We start from the raw sequence: 20,070 nt of genomic DNA, 5'->3' as shown, positions 1-20,070 counted from the left end.
GGTTTTGGTCTCCAGACTGCATGTTATCTTTCCTTGGATGGACACAATATCTTTCTTAGGGTGGATGCTCATTAAACATTTGTTGAGTGAATGCAACAGCACTTTCGATACAATTGAGTTCCAAGGCAGCCCCAGATGATGATTACTTAACCTCGGGCAAGTTTATGGTTAGATGAGTGTCAACTGACTGGCGGGTGGAAGGTGGAGTGCAGGGGGTATGAGTGGGCGTCCCAGTGCCAGACTGCCCATCTCGGCAGCTGCTGAGATTTTTTTTTTTAAGATTTTATTTATTTATTCATGAGAGACACAGAGGCAGAGACACAGGCAGAGGGAGAAGCAGGCTCGCTGTGGAGAGCCTGATGTGGGACTTGATCCCAGGACCCCAGGATCATGACCTGAGCCAAAGGAAGATGCTCAAGCACTGACCCACCCAGGTGCCCCCCGGAACTTGAGATTTTTGATAAAACTTAAATGTTCACTGTTGAAGCTATTTTCTTTGAAATGTGGTCAGTGGTACTCAACTTCACAGTTTTAAGAACTAAAAGCAGTAATATGCTCCTTAATTAACAGTGATCTGACATACAGCAAGCACTTGCTCAGTAAATCCCTCACTTTGGACTCCTTCTGTCTCCTAGCTATTCTGGGGCAGTTCTGTCTCTCCTCCCACAACCCCAAAAATGCACCCCGCTGACCAGCTAGCTCAGCAACTTCTTCTGTATCCCCCAGAAAAAAAAAAAAGTTCTCCAAAGGAAGGACCCAGATAAGAACCACTCAGCCACACAACTCTCCATCTCTGACTCTTGCTGTGAAGTCATTTGAAAAACCAGAGTAACTTTCTTGGGCCTTGGGGTCACACCACATGGGGAAGAACTAATTAAGCGAGGTCAAGTGCTGGCCTCAGGTTTCATAACAGTAAATGCCACTCAAAGGAACAGCAAGGCAGAGTCGCCCCTGTGGGTTTCTAGCCAAATGCCCAGGCCCTGCTGGTTGCAGTGCTTCCTGCATGCATTTCCCCAAGCATGCTGCTGCAAGGCTGCCTGACTGCAAGGCCCTGCCCCAGCAGTGCAGCAGGTACCACCCTTGGCCGTGGCTAGGTCTTAGAGACCTAGCAGTAATAGAGACCACAGTGCCTTTGTAATAAAAGAGTCTTGCTGTCAGACCCTGCTCCAGTACCACCCTGGCAAGGACTGAGACTAAGAGAAGAAGGAGCTCTTCGTGGGTCACAGGGGGTGGGGGGAGGGGATGAGGTGGGTGGTCACCAGGCTGGCGACCACCGTTGGCAGATGTCACCTTGCTACAAATGTACCTAAGCCAGTGTATTAGCTCTCTGGGGCTGTCATAACAAAGTACCACGGACTGGGTGGCTCACACAACGGAAACATATTGCCTCTCAGTTCTGGAAGCTACAAGTCCAAAATCAAGGTGTCAGGAGGGTACCTTTGAGGGCTGAGAGGGAAGGATCTGTTCCAGAATCTTCTACCTGCCTCTTCACAACCTCTTCCCTCTGTGCGTGCCTGTGTCCATATTCTCCGATTCTTTTTTTTTTTTTTTTTTTCATATTCTCCGATTCTTATAAGGACACCAGCCCTATTGGGGTAGGGCCACCCTAATGACCTCATTCTAACTTGATACCTCTGTAAAGACCTGTCTTTCACATCCTGGAAGTCCTGGGGGATTAGGACTTCAAAACAGACATGGGGTGTGGCGGGAGGGAGGGCACAATTCATCCATCACAGCCAGCTTGGCCATTCACAGTCATTAGAGATATCAGTCACCCCATCATTGAGAGCGCCTCGTCTCCATCCCACAGCTCATCGCCATGGAGTGTGCTTCATCGAAACAAGGCTTGTCCAAGTGCTGTCACAGATATAAACACCAATTATCAGACTGACAATAAAACAGCCATACAACCTGTTCCGTAAAATCCGTGAGGCCCAGGTTCCACCACGTTAGGCACATCATATGAAAGGTCCTCTGGAAACAACTGAAACCATATGCTAGCCATATGTCAGCCAATCTCCTTAGGATCAGGAGGCAGCAACTCCCATAGCAGAGGGCACAGGATCCAAAAACTCCAGGGCTAAGGTGCCACTGGCTCACAGGACTGGAGCTGACACAATGTGTCTTCCCAATCTACGTTTTGACTATCCCTCATCTACTAAAGTGAAAGCAGTTCTAACATCTGTTATGCTAACTCAAGGACTCTCTGTGTTGCCTGGAGAGAAAGATCACTAAATGGCCCATAGTCGCCAGTCTGGAGTGTTGGCCCTGTGATTAGGGTCTTTCAAATGATAACGATCCCATGTGCAACTATGTAGATCCAAACAGAACACCCACATAACCATCACTCTGTCTCAACTATATTTTTTTTCTCTTCAGATTTTTAATAACTCTCTTGGCAATACTCTTTCTTTCAAAATAAAAAATATAAGGGTGGGATCCCTGGGTGGCGCAGCGGTTTGGCGCCTGCCTTTGGCCCAGGGCGCGATCCTGGAGACCCGGGATCGAGTCCCACGTCGGGCTCCCGGTGCATGGAGCCTGCTTCTCCCTCTGCCTGTGTCTCTGCCTCTCTCTCTCTCTGTGTGACTATCATAAATAAATAAAAATTAAAAAAAAATTAAAAAAATATAAGAGTGCCTGGGTGGCTCAGTCGGTTAAGCATCTGCCTTTGGCTTAAGTCATGATCTCGGGGTCCTGGGATCAAGTCCTGCATCAGGCTCCCTGCTCAGTGGGGAGCCTGCTTCTCCTTCTCCCTCTGCCCCTCCCCCTGCTCATGCTCTCTCTGTCAAATAAATAAAATCATAAATAAAATAAAATAAATAAAATAAAAATCATTAATTAATTAATTAACTAAATAAAAATATACAGGTGCCTGGCTGGCTCAGTCAGAAGAGCATGTGACTCTGGATCTTGGTGTACGTTTGAGCCCCACACTGGGTGTGGAGATTACTTAAAAATAAAACCTTTAAAAAATAAAAATGAATAAAATAAAAATATACTTACATAAAGTTTATAATGAAAATAATTCTCTACCCCATCCCACTCCCCACCCTACCCATCCTCAACCCCAGCTCTGCTCCTCAGAATGTATAGGAGTATCTTAAAGTCAATACAGACAATACAACAACTCTCACCTGCAAAGCTCACTCTTCCTGGACACCATATAGCCTGCATTTTACCATTAGGGGAAAAAAGGAGGTGGTGATGAAGCCTTTTTTTGTGAGTAGAATGAACTGCACATGCAGGTTCAGAGGTGATGTGATTCAGCAGATTCAAGGAATTGATGGAAACCCAATATGGCAAGCATATGGTTCAAAAACTTGAGATGTCACTCACATGCCATCAAATTCAACATTTTCAAGATATAAGTCAGTGGTTTTCAGCACACTGTGAATGATCACCCATGACCACAATATTTTCATCACACTAAAAAGAAATCCCACCCCAATTAGCAATCACTCCTTGTCCCCTTCTCCCCTCAGCCCCTGGCAACCACGAAACCCTCACTTTCTGTCTCTGTGGATATTTGTTTCTATTCTGGACAACTCATGTAAATAGAATAATAACAATATTTGTCCTCTTACATCTAATTTTGTTCAGCCAGCATAATGTTGTCAAGGTTCAGCCAGATCATAGCATGTCTCAGAACTTCACTCCTTTTTATGGCTGAATTATATTTCATTTTATGCTACATTTTGTTTATCCATTCATCAGTTGATGAGCATTTGGGTTGCTTCCAATTTTTTTTTTTTTAAGAGGGGTGGATTGTGCACAGAGAGGGAGAAGAAGAGAGATTATCTCAAGCAGGCTCCACACCCAGCCTCCCACTCCCCGATGTGATGCTCAATCTCACAATCCTGAGATCATGACCTGAGTTGAAATCAAGAGTTAGACACTTAACCAACCGAGTCACCCAGATGCTCGTGTTTCCACTTTCTGACCACTACAGATAATGCTGCTGTGAATGTTTACGCACAGGTTTCCATGTTTCCGTGTGAAAGTCTGTTCAATTCTCTTGAGCATTTACTTCAAAATGAAATTGCTGAGTTAAGTGCCAACTCAGTGTTTAACTTGCTCAAGGACAGGTGTGTAGTTCAAGGACAGCGCTGAGGACAGGTGAGAGCACAGCTTGTATTAGTTTCCGGTTTCTGTTGCCACAACAGACTGGGGAGCTTAGACAACAGATATTTATTGTCTCACAGGTTCTGGAGGCTGGAGGTCTAAGATCAAGGTGTCAGCAGGGTTGGTTTCTCCTGAAGCCTCTCTCCTTGGCTCCCAGATGACTTCACTGTGTCCTTACGTGGCCTTTTCCGGTTGTGTGCACATCCTTGGTGTCTTTTCCTCTTTGTACAAGGACCCCAGTCCCATGGGATTTGGACTCCACCCTTATGGCTTCATTTACCTTAATTACCCCCGTAAAGGGGGTCACATTGGGTCACATTCGGTCACACTGGGGATTGGACATCAACACACAGGTCTGGGGGTCGGGGGTGGACACAGCTCATTCCATCACCAGGTGATAAGGTAGGAGGTGAACAGGGACCAGAACCAGATCACAAGAGCCTTGGGAGACATGTTTGGGGTCATTCTTCTTCACCCACCTATGCCCAGAGGTCCCCAGGGAATTGACTCCATGGAGAGTCCCCTTTCTGTCCTTTACCTTCCAGGTAGGACTAAGCACTAAGCATAGTTCAACGGTGCATTTTTCAAGGTTGTCCAGGTTAAGAGTAAATCTGATGGGAACTAGCAGAGAGAAACTGCCTGAAGAGTAAATGCCTGGGAGGGATTATGCAAATTAGACACAAGTGACCTGGCCTCTTTAGGCGGCCTGGCCTTCGGTGGGTCAGCCACAGAAAAGAACCAAGCCTTCAATTCCTGCATTCAACAAATCTGAAGGCCTATTATGTCAGGGATTATTCTAGGCCGTGGGGCCCCTGGAGAGCTTTTTTTCTAGGCCTGTACCATCCAACATGGTAGTCACTGGCACAGTTGGCGATTAAGTACTGGCAATGTGGCCAGTCTGAAATGAAGTGTGCTAAAGCATAAAATAACCAGCTTTATATAAACTATATCATTAATAACTTTTATACTGGGAAAAAAAAATAAATAAATAACTTTTATACTGGATGCATCTGAAATGGTATTTTTGTTATACTTGATTCAATAAAAAGTATATCATTAAAATTAATTCCATTTATTTTTTATTTTTTTATGAGACTCCTAGAAATTTCAAAATTATACATGTGACTCACATTTGTGGCTCACATTTAATTTCTCCTGGACTGTGCTCTCCTAGACTGCAGGCTCTATCTGGAGACCCTGTCTGATTGAGCTCATTCCAGTGGATGGAATCAAAGGGGACCTTATCTTGGGCCACCATTCATAAGGATTGGGGGATTTGAGGGACATCTAGGTGGCTCAGGGGTTGAGCGTCTGCCTTCGGCTGGGGTCATGATCCCAGGGTCCGGGGATGGAGTCCTGCATCTGGCTCCCTGCGTGGAGCCTGCTTCTACCTCTGCCTACATCTCTGCCTCTCTCTGTGTGTCTCTCATGAATAAATAAATAAAATCTTAAAAAAAAAAAAAAAAGGATCAGGGGATATGCAGCAAATGCTTCTGGCTGATGATACCTGTTTTAACATGAGCTGTAGGGGCACCGGGGTTGCTCAGTGGGTTGAGCGTCTGGCTGTTGGTTTTGGCTCATATCATGACCTCATGGGTTGTGGAATCAAGTTCCAAGTCCATGCTTAGCAAGGAGTCTGCTTGATATTCTGTCTCTGCTTTTCCCCCTACTTGCACTTTCTCTCTCTCTCAAATAAATAAATAAATACATAAATACATAATTTTTTTAAAAAATGAACTGTAGGGCCAGAAATAAATGGGAAAAGAAAGGGAAAAATGATCAGATCAGCACAGTGCACAGAGACTGGGAGGAACATAGAGTCTCTGAGGCCTGAGAGCCAATTTCGAACTTGCCTTCTGTGGTAGGTAAAATTATGGCCCCCCCAAAAAATGCACATGTCCTAATCCCTGAAATCTGTCAATGTATTATCTTACATGGCAAAAGGAACCTTGTAGTGACAAAGTTAAGGATTTTGAGCTGAGGAGATTATCCTGGATTATCCAAGGTGGACCCAATGTAACCACCAGGGTCCTAAGTGAAAGAGGGAAGCAGGAGGGTCAGAAGGAGATGTGGAGGGAGAAGCCGAGGTCAGAGTGATGCCATTGCTAGCTCCGAAGGTGGAGAAATGGACCATGAGCCAAGGAATACAGGTGGTCTCTAAAAGCTAAAAAAGGCAAGGAAATGGGATCCCTGGGTGGCGCAGCGGTTTGGCACCTGCCTTTGGCCCAGGGCGCGATCCTGGAGACCCGGGATCGAATCCCACATCGGGCTCCCAGTGCATGGAGCCTGCTTCTCCCTCTGCCTGTGTCTCTGCCTCTCTCTCTCTCTCTGTGATTATCATAAATAAATTTTAAAAAATGTGTTAAAAAAAAAAAAAAGGCAAGGAAATGGATTCTCCCAAGCTTCCAGAAGGAACACAGCCAGCCCTGCAACACCTTGGTTTTAGGCCAGTGAGATGCATTTCAGATTTCTGACCTTCGAACTATAAGATAATAAATTTGTGTTGTTGTAAGCCTCTAAAGTTGTGGTGATTTGCTCAAGTATAGTAGGGAAAGCCCTTAATTGGGTCTTCAATCTGCCTAGAGTGTCTTTGGACAAGTCCCTTTCCCTCTCTGCTAAGAATGGGGGCAAAAAGATTGGGGGGAAAAAGGGGGGCATTCTTGTGGAGAAGAGTGACATATTTGTCTGCACTGGCCTCCAGCATAGACATCTTTACTAAAATTAGGACAAAACAATTGCCAAAAATCTGGATGGCTGTCCAGCATCTCCTTTAGTTCTGAGAACAGCCCCATGAGTCAGATAACCATTATTATCCCATTTTAGAGCTAAGGAAACCAAGGTCAGAGAGGTTGGGTAACTTGCCCATGGTCACTAAGTACAAGCGAAGAGTCATTCTTGGTTTACAGACTACTGAGAGGCACCCCTTGCTAATGGGAGAGATTTGACCAATAGCATGGATCCATAAGTTTCATTAATTCATTCATCCCACAGATAGTTGGTATTCAGGGTAGAGTGATGAACAACTCAAGCCAGATGAGTCTCATCTGGGGGAGGAACTGTGGGGCTGCTTTCAGAGCAATATGTGCTTCTGAGCCCAAGAGTCCATTGCTCTCCCAGGGGTATCATGACCAAATCCATCATGGTTCCCATCTTTGCTTTCCTTGGGAATCCCCCTAATAGAGGCTCCTCTCATCATCCCAGGTTCTCTCTCTCATCTCCATTGTTCTCTGTGTTGTCTTTTGCTCTGCCCATCTCCTGCCTCCCTCCATCCTTCCCAAACTCTTCCACAGTGACCCCTGCAAACCACTCCCTGAATATTCCCTCCAACTTTGACCTAACAAAAACCACTTTCTTCCCTGAAGATATACCCATGATCCTAACTGAAGTCTCTTTACTGCCCCCAACTCACCAGACAGCTCAAGGTCTAGAGGAGGAAAAGGGTGGTCAGCATGTGCCACAGAAACAAATGAGTCCAAATCCCAGTAGTTCACACAAAGGTAGAGACTCACTTGTGTCTCTTTGTTCAACACAGGTTGGCTGGGCTGTTTTCCACATCTTTGTCCATGGACCCAGTTTCTTCATTCACAGGCAGCCTCTGAAACATTGCCAACCCCCTGGCAGAGAGAAAATACAGGTGGACAGCCATGAACTGGCTCTTAAAGCTTCCCCTCAGAAAAGATTCACGTCACACGCGTTCGCGTTGGCTAAAGTGAGTCATATGGCCAAGCCTGATATCAACTGGGTATCCTTCAGGAGAGACAAGAAATATTGTGAACAATAATATAATGTGCTATCATATTGGCATCCTAATGCTGTTTCCAAATGTTATTACTCCTTCTCCATACTCCTATTTTTAAAAAAGATTTTATTTATTTATTTGAGAGAGGGAGCAAGCACTTGTGCACAAGCACGGGCGAGGAGCAGAGGGAGAGGGACAAGTAGACCCACTGCTGAGCACAGAGCCCAACTGGGGCCTTGATCCCAGGACCCTGAGATCATGACCTGAGCTGAAGGCCGGTGGCCCCATACTCCTATTTTTTTTTATCCTGCTTCCTGTTGACAGACCTCCTAGAGTGATGTCTAGACCCTCTTTCTTCTAGCTCTTCACAGTCTCTTGAGAAATCTGAGAGTCACAATTAGCTCTTCCCTCTCCTTCACCCCCATAAGATACTTTAGAATGTTCCAGTGGTTCTGTCACTTCTTTTCTTTTTTTTTAAGATTTTTATTTATTTTATTCATGAGAGAGAGAGAGAGAGAGAGGCAGAGACACAGGCAGAGGGAGAAGCAAGCTCCATGCAGGGAGCCTGACGCGGCATTCAATCCTGGGTCTCCAGGATCACGCCCTGGGCTGAAGGCAGCGCTAAACCCTGAGCCACCAGAGCTGCCCTCTGTCACTTCTTTAACTCCCCACAGGAGCTAACCTCCTCCAAGCCATCATCATTTCTTGCCTGAACAATGACCACAGCAGCTCTCACTCTACAATTAAGTCATCATCAACCCAACAAACAGGGTAGATCCAGTCACACTGCTTAAATCCTACCATAGTTTCCTATTGGCCTTTGAGGAGACTGTAAAATCCTTACCTTTTCCTAGAAAGCTCTTCCCGGTAGGTTCCTGCCTACTGCCTCAGACCCTGCCACTGTCCTGGTCACTCTGCTCTCCAGCCACTGGGCTTCTTTGGTATCATGCACTGACACTTTAATTGCTTTAGGGCTTTCACAACACGGGCCTCTTTGCCTAAAACTCTCCCCACCCACCCCCCTTCATCTCTCAGGTCTCAACTTCTGCACTGAGGCCTTCAGTTCCAGTATTCTTTCTGTGCAAGTGCTCCTGTAGTGCCCCCTATTACCCCTTCTGAAGCACTCAACACTCCCCATGGTGCTTGCTCAGTGCCCCTCTTGCCCACCCAGACTGAAGCGGCATGAAGGCAGGGGCTATCTCTGCCATACGTGGCAATACAACACTTGTGCTCAGTAAATATTTTTTCAGAGACAGAATGAATTTGTCATACATAGAGACCAAGGGAAGGAGATACTCAAGGTTAATAGATGCAGTTAGCTATGAGAAAATTAGCCTCCTGACTTAATCAAGAGAGGTAGAAAAGGCTGGGACACTTGTGCCACCTCTGGATCCCTTAGCCCTGAACTCACCATACACTGTTCCCTTCCTGCATTTCCCTCTATGTTTCTAGACCTCACAAAGTACCTTTCTCACTCACGCCCATCGAAAGAAATCTGATTCCATGACTGAGAGAGTGCTGCTTTCTCTCTTCACCCCTGCTGTTCTCACATCTCCCCCATTCCTTCCCAGTGCATCCGACAAGTCCTCCCAGCCAAGTCAGCTGGAAGAGTCCAGAGCTTCACCAAGATGTTGCCTGTCCTCAGATTCATTCCTGAGCAGAAGGACTTGAATGACACTCTGAAGAAAGAAACACCGTGATGCATCCGTGAGACACGTCCCAGGTCTGGGCTTGTTAAATCTCTCTGCCAAACCAGGCTGTGCTATGAGTGCCATGTGAATAGCTTTGAAAAGGCTTCCATGTCAAGGACTGGTTCCTCCTTCTAGGGCTAAGACAGTGTCTGAAATTATAGCATTGGAGACAGTATTAGTTTACCAGGGCTGCCATAACAAAGTACCACAGACCTAGTGGCTCAAACAACAATAGAAATCGACTTTCTCACAGTTCTGGAGGCTACCCATCCAAGATGGGTTTGGTTTCTTTTGAGGCCTCTCTCCCTGGCTTGCAGATTGTTCACATTATTGGTTCAATTTCTGTTTTTTTTTTTTATCAAAAGATAAATAAATAAGATAAATAAAATCTTTATAAAAACTGGGGAAATTAACACAAAAACAAAAGTTGGCTCTTCAAAATGCTTCAGGCAAAGCTGATGGAGAGAAAAAAGAAAGATGCCAAATCAGAACATAATTCATAGAGAAAAAGGAGAAAGAAATGCAGATATATTTTTAGAATAGTAAAACAAAAGTTCAAACATCATAAACCAATACTTTTTTTTTTTTTTTTTTTTTAGAGAGGGAAGGCACAAGTGGGGGCAGGGAGGAGCAGAGGGAGAGGGAGAGAGAGAATCTTTTTTTTTTTTTTTAAGATTTTATTTATTTATTCATGAGAGACATAGAGAGAGGCAGAGACACAGGCAGAGGGAGAAGCAGGCTCCATACAGGGACTTGATCCCGGGTCTCCAGGATCACCCCACCCACCCCCTGGGCCAAAGGCAGCGCTAAACCACTGAGCCACGGGGCTGCTTGGAGAAAGAATCTTAAGCAGACTACACTCAGCATGGAACCTGATGCAAGGCTCATCTCACAATCCCTAAATCGTGAGTCTGACACTTAACCAACTGAGCTACTCAGGTGCCCCTAAACCAATATATTTTAAAATGTTGACAAAATAGACAGATTCCAGTAAGATTAGAAAACACCAATACTACAAGAAGACACAGTAGAATCTTTAAGTAGACCAATTACCATGAAAGAACTGGAATTTTTAATTAAAAGAAGTCCCAGAAGGTTTACCAGAGGGGTTCTACCAAACTTGCAAAGAACAAATAACACCTACCATATATAAATTATTACAGGGAAAAGGAAAAGAAATTCATTTCATGCAGCTGGTACATCCTTGATTTCTCAAGTGAATAAGGACATTTTGGGAAAAGAGTCCCACTTTACTTTCTAAATACATGTACCATTCCTAAAGAAGATACCAGATAAGCAAATACAAATAATGTGCTAAAATAAAACCCATAGAGTAGGTTTTAGTAAACATTGGAAAGTTAACAATGTAATGCACTATATTATGGAACAAAAAACTTATAAAGTTCAGTACCTATTGATGATAAAAGCTCCCAGAAAACTAGGATAGAGAGGAACTTACATAATTTGATAAAGACTAATCTACCACAAACTTCACAATACAGAACTTTAAGCTCATTCCATTTAAGACCAGTAAGCAGACACAGCTGGCCTCCATCACCACCATTGTTCACTCCTGGGGGTCTTGGCCATTGGAACATATCATTATAAATACTATTGTGGATGTAGTCATTATAAATCTGTATATAAATATGTATATAAGGAAAGGGAGGAGGGATAACAAAATTGTCATTATTTGGATGTGATTTGGTATTCCATATAGAAACTCCAACTGTTGGGGCGCCTGGGAGCTCAGTGGGTTGGACATCTGCCCTCGCCTCAAGTCATGATCCCAGGGGTCCTGGGATTGAGCCCCATGTCAGGCTCCCTGCTCAGGGAGGAGGCTGCTTCTCCCTCTCATACTCCCCCTGCTTGTGTTCTTTCTCTCTCTCTCTCTCAAATAAATAAATAAAATCTTTAAAAAAAAAAAAAAAAACTCCAAACTTTTAAAACTAGTAAGAGATTCAGCAAAGTGACCAAAGAAAAGATCAAATTTGGAAAATGAATAGCATTCCTCTACATAATAGCAAACAACTAAAATCTCTAACAACAACAGCAACCAAATAATAAGATTCCACTCAGAATTGTAACAAAAGTTAAAAAGTTATGCAGGTACCTGGCTGGCTCAGTCATTGGAGAGGGCCAGAAAAAGTTAAAAAGCAATCTAGGTAACCACCCATCCATCCACAAGACATTTATGAAGAAAAAAATTTAATGTTATCAAAAGGACACAAAAGAAATCAAACAAATAAAGAGGTGAGCTATATTAGTGAATGTAACAATTAATATAATTAAGATGGCTCTTCTTCCTAAATCAATCTATAAGTCCAAGCAAGCCCAAATTCCAGAAACATTCTTTTTTTCTGAGAAACAATAAACAGATACAGAAATGCATGTGGAAGAATCAAGACCCACAAGTAGATAACAACGGCCAAAGTGGGGGGATAGGTGAGGATTTTTTGAATCAGATGAGATATACTAACAAGCCAGAGTTTGCAAAAGAAAACAAAGGTGGCATGGCATGTGAACAGATAAACTGATCAAAGGAACAGAACAGAGAGGCCAGAAATAGACAGTGTACCTAAAAGAACTTGCAATGTTTCCGATTAAGGATCCCAATCGGAAGGGAAGAGATGGATCGCAAATGGATACTGGGAAAACTTGCTCCTTATAAGAAAAGTGGGTTCCCCCTCACCTCTCACCATAATGCAAAGGTCAAATAAATGAATTAGAGACCTAAGTATTAAAAATAAATCTATAAAGCTAGTGTATTACTCTCCCAGAGCTGCCAGCACAAAGTACCAGAAACTGGGTGGCTTAACGTAATAAAAATCTATTGGGTCCCAGTTTTGGAGGCTAGAAGTCCAAAATCAAGGTGTCAGCAGGGCCATGCTCCCTCTGAAACCTATGGGGAACCCTACTTTGCCTCCTCTTTTGGTGGTGTGCTGGCAATCTCTGGAGTTCCTCTGCTTGCAGCTACATAACATCAATCTCTGCCTTTCTCCCTGTGTGTGTCTGTCTTCAAATGACTGTCATCTTATAAGGCACCAGTCATATTGGATTAGGGGCCTGCCCTACTCCACTATGACCTCATCTTAATTTAAGTAATTACATCTGCAACTACCCTATTTCCAAATTAGATCACATTCTAGTACTGAGGGTTAGGATTTCAATGTACTTGGGAGGGAGGGGTGGAAAGATTCATCCCATAAGAGCCACTGGAAAGATGTAAAATATCTTTATGACTTTGGAACAAATAAAGATTCTTAAGCCTAGAAAACCTAAGCTGTATAGTGAAAATTAGATGAACATGATTAAAATTAAAGATTTCTCTCAAAAAAGACATAACTAAAAATGTTAACTAATGAGTGAAAAACTGGGAGAAGATAATTTTGGCTTAAAAAAAAAAAAAGTGATTAGGGATCCCTGGATGGCTGAATGGCTTAATGCCTGCCTTTGGCCCAGGGCATGATCCTGGAGTCCCGGGATCGAGTCCCAATTTCCGCTCCCTGCATGGGGCCTGCTTCTCCCTCTGCCTGTGTCTCTGCCTCTGTCTCTGTCTCTCTCTCTTTGTGTGTCTCTCATGAATAAATAAATTTATTTTTAATTTTTTTTAAGTGATTAATTTCCAGAATAGGGTGGCTCAATCAAGCGTCTGCATGCTTTATGGGTAGCCTGCTTCTCCCTGTCCCCCTAATGAAAAAACAATCGAAAAAATGGGCAAAAAATAGAATAGACAACTAACACAAAAGAAAATCCAAATGGCTAACAAGTTTGAAGAGATGCTCAACCTCATTCATAATCAGTTAGGAAATTATAACATGTTAGTTTAAATCAATCAGAGCAGCCAAATTTAGAAACTCAGGAAAAAATAAAGTAAAATAAAATAGAAGCTCAGAAAGGAATAAATGTTAGTGAAGACATGTGGAATTTGGAACTATCATGCACCTCCAGTCGGTATAATTCAGTATGTATATTCCATGATCCAGCAATCCCAGTCTTAGGTGTATATTCCAGAAAAACTCTTGCATAAGTCCCAAAGGATACAAATACAAGACTGTTGATTGAAGTACTATTTGTAGTAGCAAAGAATTCAAAGCAATGTAGATCTTAGCAATGCACTTAGCTTCTCCGTGCCCAGTTTATTCCATAAGGTTAAAAGCTCTTACTTGGGGTATAGTAAAGATTAATGACTTAAGTCCTGTAACACCCTAAAAAACAATTTGGATAAGAACCGAAATGGAGGGATCCCTGGGTGGCGCAGCGGTTTGGCGCCTGCCTTTGGCCCGGGGCGCGATCCTGGAGACCCGGGATCGAATCCCACGTCGGGCTCCCTGCATGGAGCCTGCTTCTCCCTCTGCCTATGTCTCTGCCTCTCTCTCTCTCTCTCTGTGTGACTATCATAAAAAAAAAAAAAAAAAAAAAGAACCAAAATGGAGGGCAGCCCAGGTGGCTCAGCGGTTTAGGACCGCCTTCAGCTCGGGGCGTGGTCCTGGGAACCCGAGATCGGGATCGAATCCCACGTCAGGCTCCCAGCATGGAGCCTGCTTCTCCCTCTGCCTGTGTCTCTGCCTCTCTCTGTGTGTCTCTCATGAATAAATAAATAAAATCTTAAAAAAAAAAACTGAAATGGAAGCAGCTGTGACTATCATGAGCCACAGGTACCAATGGAGGGTTTCTTAACCTTTATTATGCTAGAAGAAAACACTGAGAAACACTGGGATTATTTTATTGTTTCCTAAGTGCTTTTCTTTTCAGATTGATTATAAGTTATGGAGAAACCTAATGGCAGTGAGCAATTAAAATAGTCAGTTTTAGGCATTTTAGTTTGGTGTAAACACAACTAGTATGTGTGAGTTGCAGTACTTATTTGCTCTGTGATTCTTTTATTTATTTAATCTCTGAGCTTTATCTGCCATTTAGAGGTAGGAAGACCTACTAGGCTTTTTTTTTTTTTTAAGATTTTGTTTATTTATTCATGAGACACACAGAGACAGAGACAGAGACAGGCAGAGGGAGAAGCAGGCTCCACGCAGGGAGCCCAACAGGGGACTCCATCCCAGGTCTCCAGGATCACACCCTGGGCTGAAGCAATAGGGAGGTTTGAAGAAATTATTTAGAAATGTTTGAAAACTATAAATCTTTGAAGTACTAGATACTTTACTATAGATGCTGGTGGAAGTTGTCTTCTATATGATAATGACTGAATGATATTGTCAGATGGATTTCTTAAATAGGTTATTGTAGTTATTAAGCAGAAGTGCCACAAAGAGATACTTTAGGATCAGTGAAAATTAGACCTGGAAAGGACCAAGTCTCTCAAATCGATTCTGTCACTTCAGAAATCTCTATTACTAGTGAGGAATACCAGCTCTGGAATGCTGGAATCATGGAGAGAATACTCAGGTAGAATTAGGAAACCTGACCCTCAGCATCCCTGGGCTATACTGAACTTCATCAGTAAACTCAGTCAGTTAGGTGTCCAACTCTTGATTTTGGCTAGAGTCAAGGGTCATGATATTGAGCCCCACCTCCAGCTCTATGCTCCGCAAGGAGTCTGCTTGAGATGCTCTCTCTACCTCTCTGGTTCTCCCCAAAGTGCACGCATATGCCCCTCCTAAAATAAATAAACCTTTATTATTTTTCAAAGATTTTATTTATTTATTCATGAGAGACACACAGAGAGAGGCAGAGACATAGGCAGAGGGAGAAGCAAACTCCCTGTGGGGAGCCTGATGTGGGACTCAGTCTCAGGACCCTGGGATCATGACCTAAGCCAACGGAAGACACTCAACCACTGAGCCACCCAGGCATCCCTAATAAATAAATCTTAAAAAAAATTGAGCAAAAAAAGCAAAAATTGAAATTCACTTAATACCATTGTTTGTAAATTAAAAACATATAAAGCATTATACATCTTTTAGGAATATAGGCATATTCCAAGAACCATAATTAAACACATTAGAAAGTGTTTCTGTGAAGTAGAGGAAGAGATAGAAGTGGGAAGGGAGATATAGGAGAAAAAAATGACATAAAAATAGTTTTACAGGGATCCCTGGGTGGCGCAGCGGTTTAGTGCCTGCCTTTGGCCCAGGGCGCGATCCTGGAGACCCGGGATCGAATCCCACGTCGGGCTCCTGGTGCATGGAGCCTGCTTCTCCCTCTGCCTATGTCTCTGCCTCTCTCTCTCTCTCTCTCTGTGACTATCATAAATAAATAAAAATTTAAAAAAAATAGTTTTACATAAATTAGTGCTAATAGTGTGTCAGAAATAAAACAGCATGGAAAAATCAGTTCTCAGAAAAAGAAAAAAATGAATGAATGAGAAATGTTAAGAAACAGAAGCAATACAAGCAAAAATAATAAGGAAGGACAACAAAGGATATTCATACTGATGAACAGAATTCACTGATGTCATGTTAATATAATAAATCCCCATGCACCTAACAACATAACTTCAAAATATATAAAGCAAAAACTGATACAGCTAAATGGAGAAAAGGACATATCCTCACTAATAATGGGAGAGTTTGTTATACCTTCTAGAAGCTAACAGATCAAACAGGAAAGAAAAAGTAAGGATACAGTGGATAAGAATTAGAGAATTAATAAACCTGTGTAGTCAGATCTCTGATCTCAACAATCAGAATGCACATCCTTTAAAAACATACAGAACACTTCCAAAACAAAACAAAACACCCACATACTAGGTCAAAAGGGAAATCTCAGCACATTCCTAAGAATTTATATCGTTTAGAACATGTTCATTGAATAAAATTAACAATCACAAAAAGATAATCAAGGAAAAATCCAGGTACTCAGATGTTCAAAAATATATTTCTAAATAATTTGGGGGTTAATCGGGGCACTTGGGTGGCTCAGTGGTTGAGCATCTGCCTTCAGCTCAGGATGTGATCCCAGAGTTGCGGGATCTAGTCCTGCATTGGGCTCCTGCATCGAGCCTGCTTCTCCTCCGTCTGCCTATGTCTCTCATGATTAAATAAATAAATTCTTTTTTTTAATTTACTTATTCATGAGAGACACACAGAGAGAGAGAGGCAGAGACACAGGCAGAGGGAGAAGCAGGCTCCATGCAGGGAGCCCCATGAGGGACACTATCCCAGAACCCCAGGATCACGCCCTGGGGCAAAGGCATGCACCAAACCGCTGAGCCAACCAGGCTTCCCAATAAATTCTTTTTTCAAAAAATTGGGGGGGAGGGTTAATCAGCATTACATTTTGGGGGAACCGAATGACAAAAAAAACACCACATATCAAAACCTGGAGTATACAGAATAAGAAAATAAACACTAAAATGGGAGGCAGAGGGTGTGGAGAATGAATCAACAAAGCAGAAATGGGGTACCTGCGTGGCTCAGTGGTTAAGCTCTGCCTTGGGCTCAGGTCATGATCCCAAGATCCTGGGATGAGGCCTGGAGTCAGGCTCCCTGCTCAATGCTTCTCCCTCTGTTCCTCCTCCTCCCTCTACTCCTACCCTACCCACCCACCCCTCCACACACACACACTGGCACTAGATCTCTGTGAAATAAATAAAATCTTTTTTTAAAAGGCAGAAATAAATGAAATAAAATCCCCTCTCCTGAGAAAAGAAGCAGGAGAGATTATCAGTAAACAAAAAACTGTTTTTTTCTTTTAAGACTGATAAAACTATAAAATTTGGGGCAACTTTAGGGAAAAAAAAGAGAGAAAGAACCAACAAATACCAGGAAAACCAAAGGAAATACAACTTCAGGTGCAAATGAATCATTAAAAAAAAAATAAATAACATGTATAAAGTTATGCCAATCTGAAATCCTAGATAAGATGGAGATTGTTCAAGGCAAATATACATTACAAAAATTTAGGGACACCAGGGTGGCTCAGGAGTTGAGCCTTTGGCTCAGGGCATGATCCTGGAGTCCCAGGATTGAGTCACATATCAGGCTCCCTGCGAGGAGCCTGCTTCTCCCTCTGCCTGTGTCTCTGTGTCTCTCATGAATAAATAAATAAAAATCTTTTAGAAATTACAAAAATTTATTCCAGGAGAAAGTAATAAATCTGAATAAACCAACATCCACAGAAGAAGTTGAAATTACAAAGACCTACCAAAAAGGCACCACACATGGATGACTTACAGTCAAGTTCCACCAAATGTTCAAAGAGCAGATAACTCCAATATATCACAAGCCATTCCAGATTGCAGAATAAGATAGATGGTTCCCTCAAATCATAGAACAGGGCTAACATTCCCCTAATGTCAAAACTGAGCAAGGACAGCAAAAGAAAGAAAACCTTGGGCCAATTCCTTGGGGCACCTGGATGGCTCAGTGGTCGAGCATCTGCCTTCGGCTCACGTCATGACCCCAGGGTCCTGGGATCAAGTCCTGCATCAGGCTCCCTGTAGGACTCTATGTCTCTATGTCTCTGCCTCTCTCTGTGTGTCCCTCATGAACAAATAAATAAAATCTAAGAAAGAAAGGAAATCATGGGCCAATTCCATTCTGAAAACAAAAGCAAAACAACCCTAAATTAAATATTATTAAAAGTCTGGAACAAGGGGCACCTGGGTGGCTCAGTGGTTAAGAATCTGCCTTTGGCTCAGGTCGTGATCCCAGGGTCCTAGGATCCAGTCCTGCATTGGGCTCCCCGCAGGGAGCCCGCTTCTCTCTCTGCCTGTGTCTCTGTCTCTCTCTGTCTCTCATGAATAAGTAAATAAAATCTTAAAAAAAAAAAAGTCTGGAACAAGACAAGGATTGTTCATTATTGTCGCTATGAGTAACATTGTATGGGAACTCTTAGCCAAAGAGGAAGGGGGGAGCAATGAGTTATAAAAGATTAGGAAGACTAAACTGTCATTTTGTTACCACAACAGGATCATCTAGCCAGGGAAGTATGGAGAATTAGCTGTCAAGCCTTTCTAAAACAAGTAAGAGTGAATTCAACAAGGTAGTCAGATCCAAGATTAGTAGTAAAAACACAACAGCAGTAACTGATTAGAAGAAAAAAAAATCCAAGTCATAAATAAATAAGTAAAAACAGCAGAGTCCCAGTGGGTGAACCAGAGAATATACAAGATATCCCAGGAGAAAATTATGCCTGTGTCCAAGATGGAAAACTCAAAATCATGAATTCTCCTCAAATTAATAATTTATTCGTTACAATCTCAACCAAAATCCAAAGTATTTGTTATGGAATTGACAAATTCCAGCACGCCTGGGTGGCTCAGTGGTTGAGCATCTGCCTTTGGCTCAGGTCATGATCCCAGGGTCCTGGGATCGAGTCCTGCCATGGGCTCCCTGCATGGAGCCTGCTTCTCCCTCTGCCTATGTCTCTGCGCCTCTCTGTGTGTCTCTCATGAATAAATAAATAAAATCTTAAAAAAAAAAAAAAAGAATTGACAAGCTCCATCCTACTCCCCATTACAACGGCAGCACCCACCAGGTTTAGAATTGAGACAGGTCCCCTTGCTCACCCAAGTCTAAGCATCCATTTGGAAACCACCTGTTCTGCTGCCCACCTGCCTCTCTCTGATTTGAATCAACTCAAAAGCAATTGATAAAGAGTAACAAAGTCAGCCTAACACAAGCATGTTGGTTTTAATATACCATTTTCTCCAGGAAGTTAATATTTTGAAGCCATCAGGGGCAAGCTTTCTCACAGTTAAAGGAGAAGCCTTAGTGATCAAAGAAGATCTTCACAAAAAGCTCCGAATCTGCAGAACTGTCTTCCTTTATATCCTCCGTGGAGCATTTTGGTGGTTTCAAAAGCCATAATGCTTGCTGCAATGTGATGGTATGTGGCAAAGCTGTGATTGCAGAGGAAGAAATTACAATATCTTCTCATATCAAATGACAGATGAATGAAGATGACACCTTAAATCAGATTTTTAATTTGGATGGAAATGGTCTCCATTAGTAATTAATATCTCCAAACCAGCATCTCTAAAGGGGAAGCCTAAGCCCCAGCCTTCCAGACTACAAAAATGGGAATGAAAGCGTTGCTAAGTGGGAATATATGTGGAAATTCAACTGTGCTGGTATGTCTATTAGAATCCTTGGGGGATCCCTGGGTGGCTCTGCGGTTTAGCGCCTGCCTTCAGCCCAGGGCGCAATCCTGGAGTCCCGGGACGGAGTCCCGCGTCGGGCTCCCGGTGCATGGAGCCTGCTTCTCCTTCTGCCTGTGTCTCTGCCTCTCTCTTTCTCTGTGTCTATCATGAATAAATAAATAAATCTTAAAAAAAAAAAAAAAAAAAGAATCCTTGGGGGATCCCTGGGTGGCTCTGCGGTTTGGCGCCTGGTGCCTGCCTTTGGCCCAGGGCGTGATTCTAGGGTCCCGGAATCGAGTTCCACATCGGGCTCCCTGCATGGAGCCTGCTTCTGTGTGTGTGTGTGTGTGTCTCTCTCATGAATAAATAATTAAAATCTAAAAAAAAAAAAAAAAAGAATCCTTATTGGTTTCATAGTGCTCTGATTATAAAGTAGCCTACGTTTTGAGTAATCTGTGCCTGGTTTTATAGCCTTG

General features: G+C 43.0%; 1 long non-coding RNA gene across 2 annotated transcripts in view; it reads right to left on the bottom strand.

Annotated features, from left to right (window-relative positions):
• LOC140605610 (uncharacterized) overlaps positions 1–20,070 on the bottom strand; it is a 37,896-nt gene that overhangs the window by 16,584 nt on the left and 1,242 nt on the right. For both annotated transcript variants that reach the window (XR_012008228.1, XR_012008229.1), the window contains exon 2: positions 7,632–7,736. This is a non-coding gene — a long non-coding RNA (uncharacterized lncRNA). The remainder of the gene's footprint in view (positions 1–7,631; positions 7,737–20,070) is intronic.

This window comes from Canis lupus, chromosome 1, assembly GCF_048164855.1.
Source record: "Canis lupus baileyi chromosome 1, mCanLup2.hap1, whole genome shotgun sequence".
Classification (NCBI taxonomy): domain Eukaryota; kingdom Metazoa; phylum Chordata; class Mammalia; order Carnivora; family Canidae; genus Canis; species Canis lupus.
This window is presented reverse-complemented; position numbering and strand designations above follow the sequence as displayed.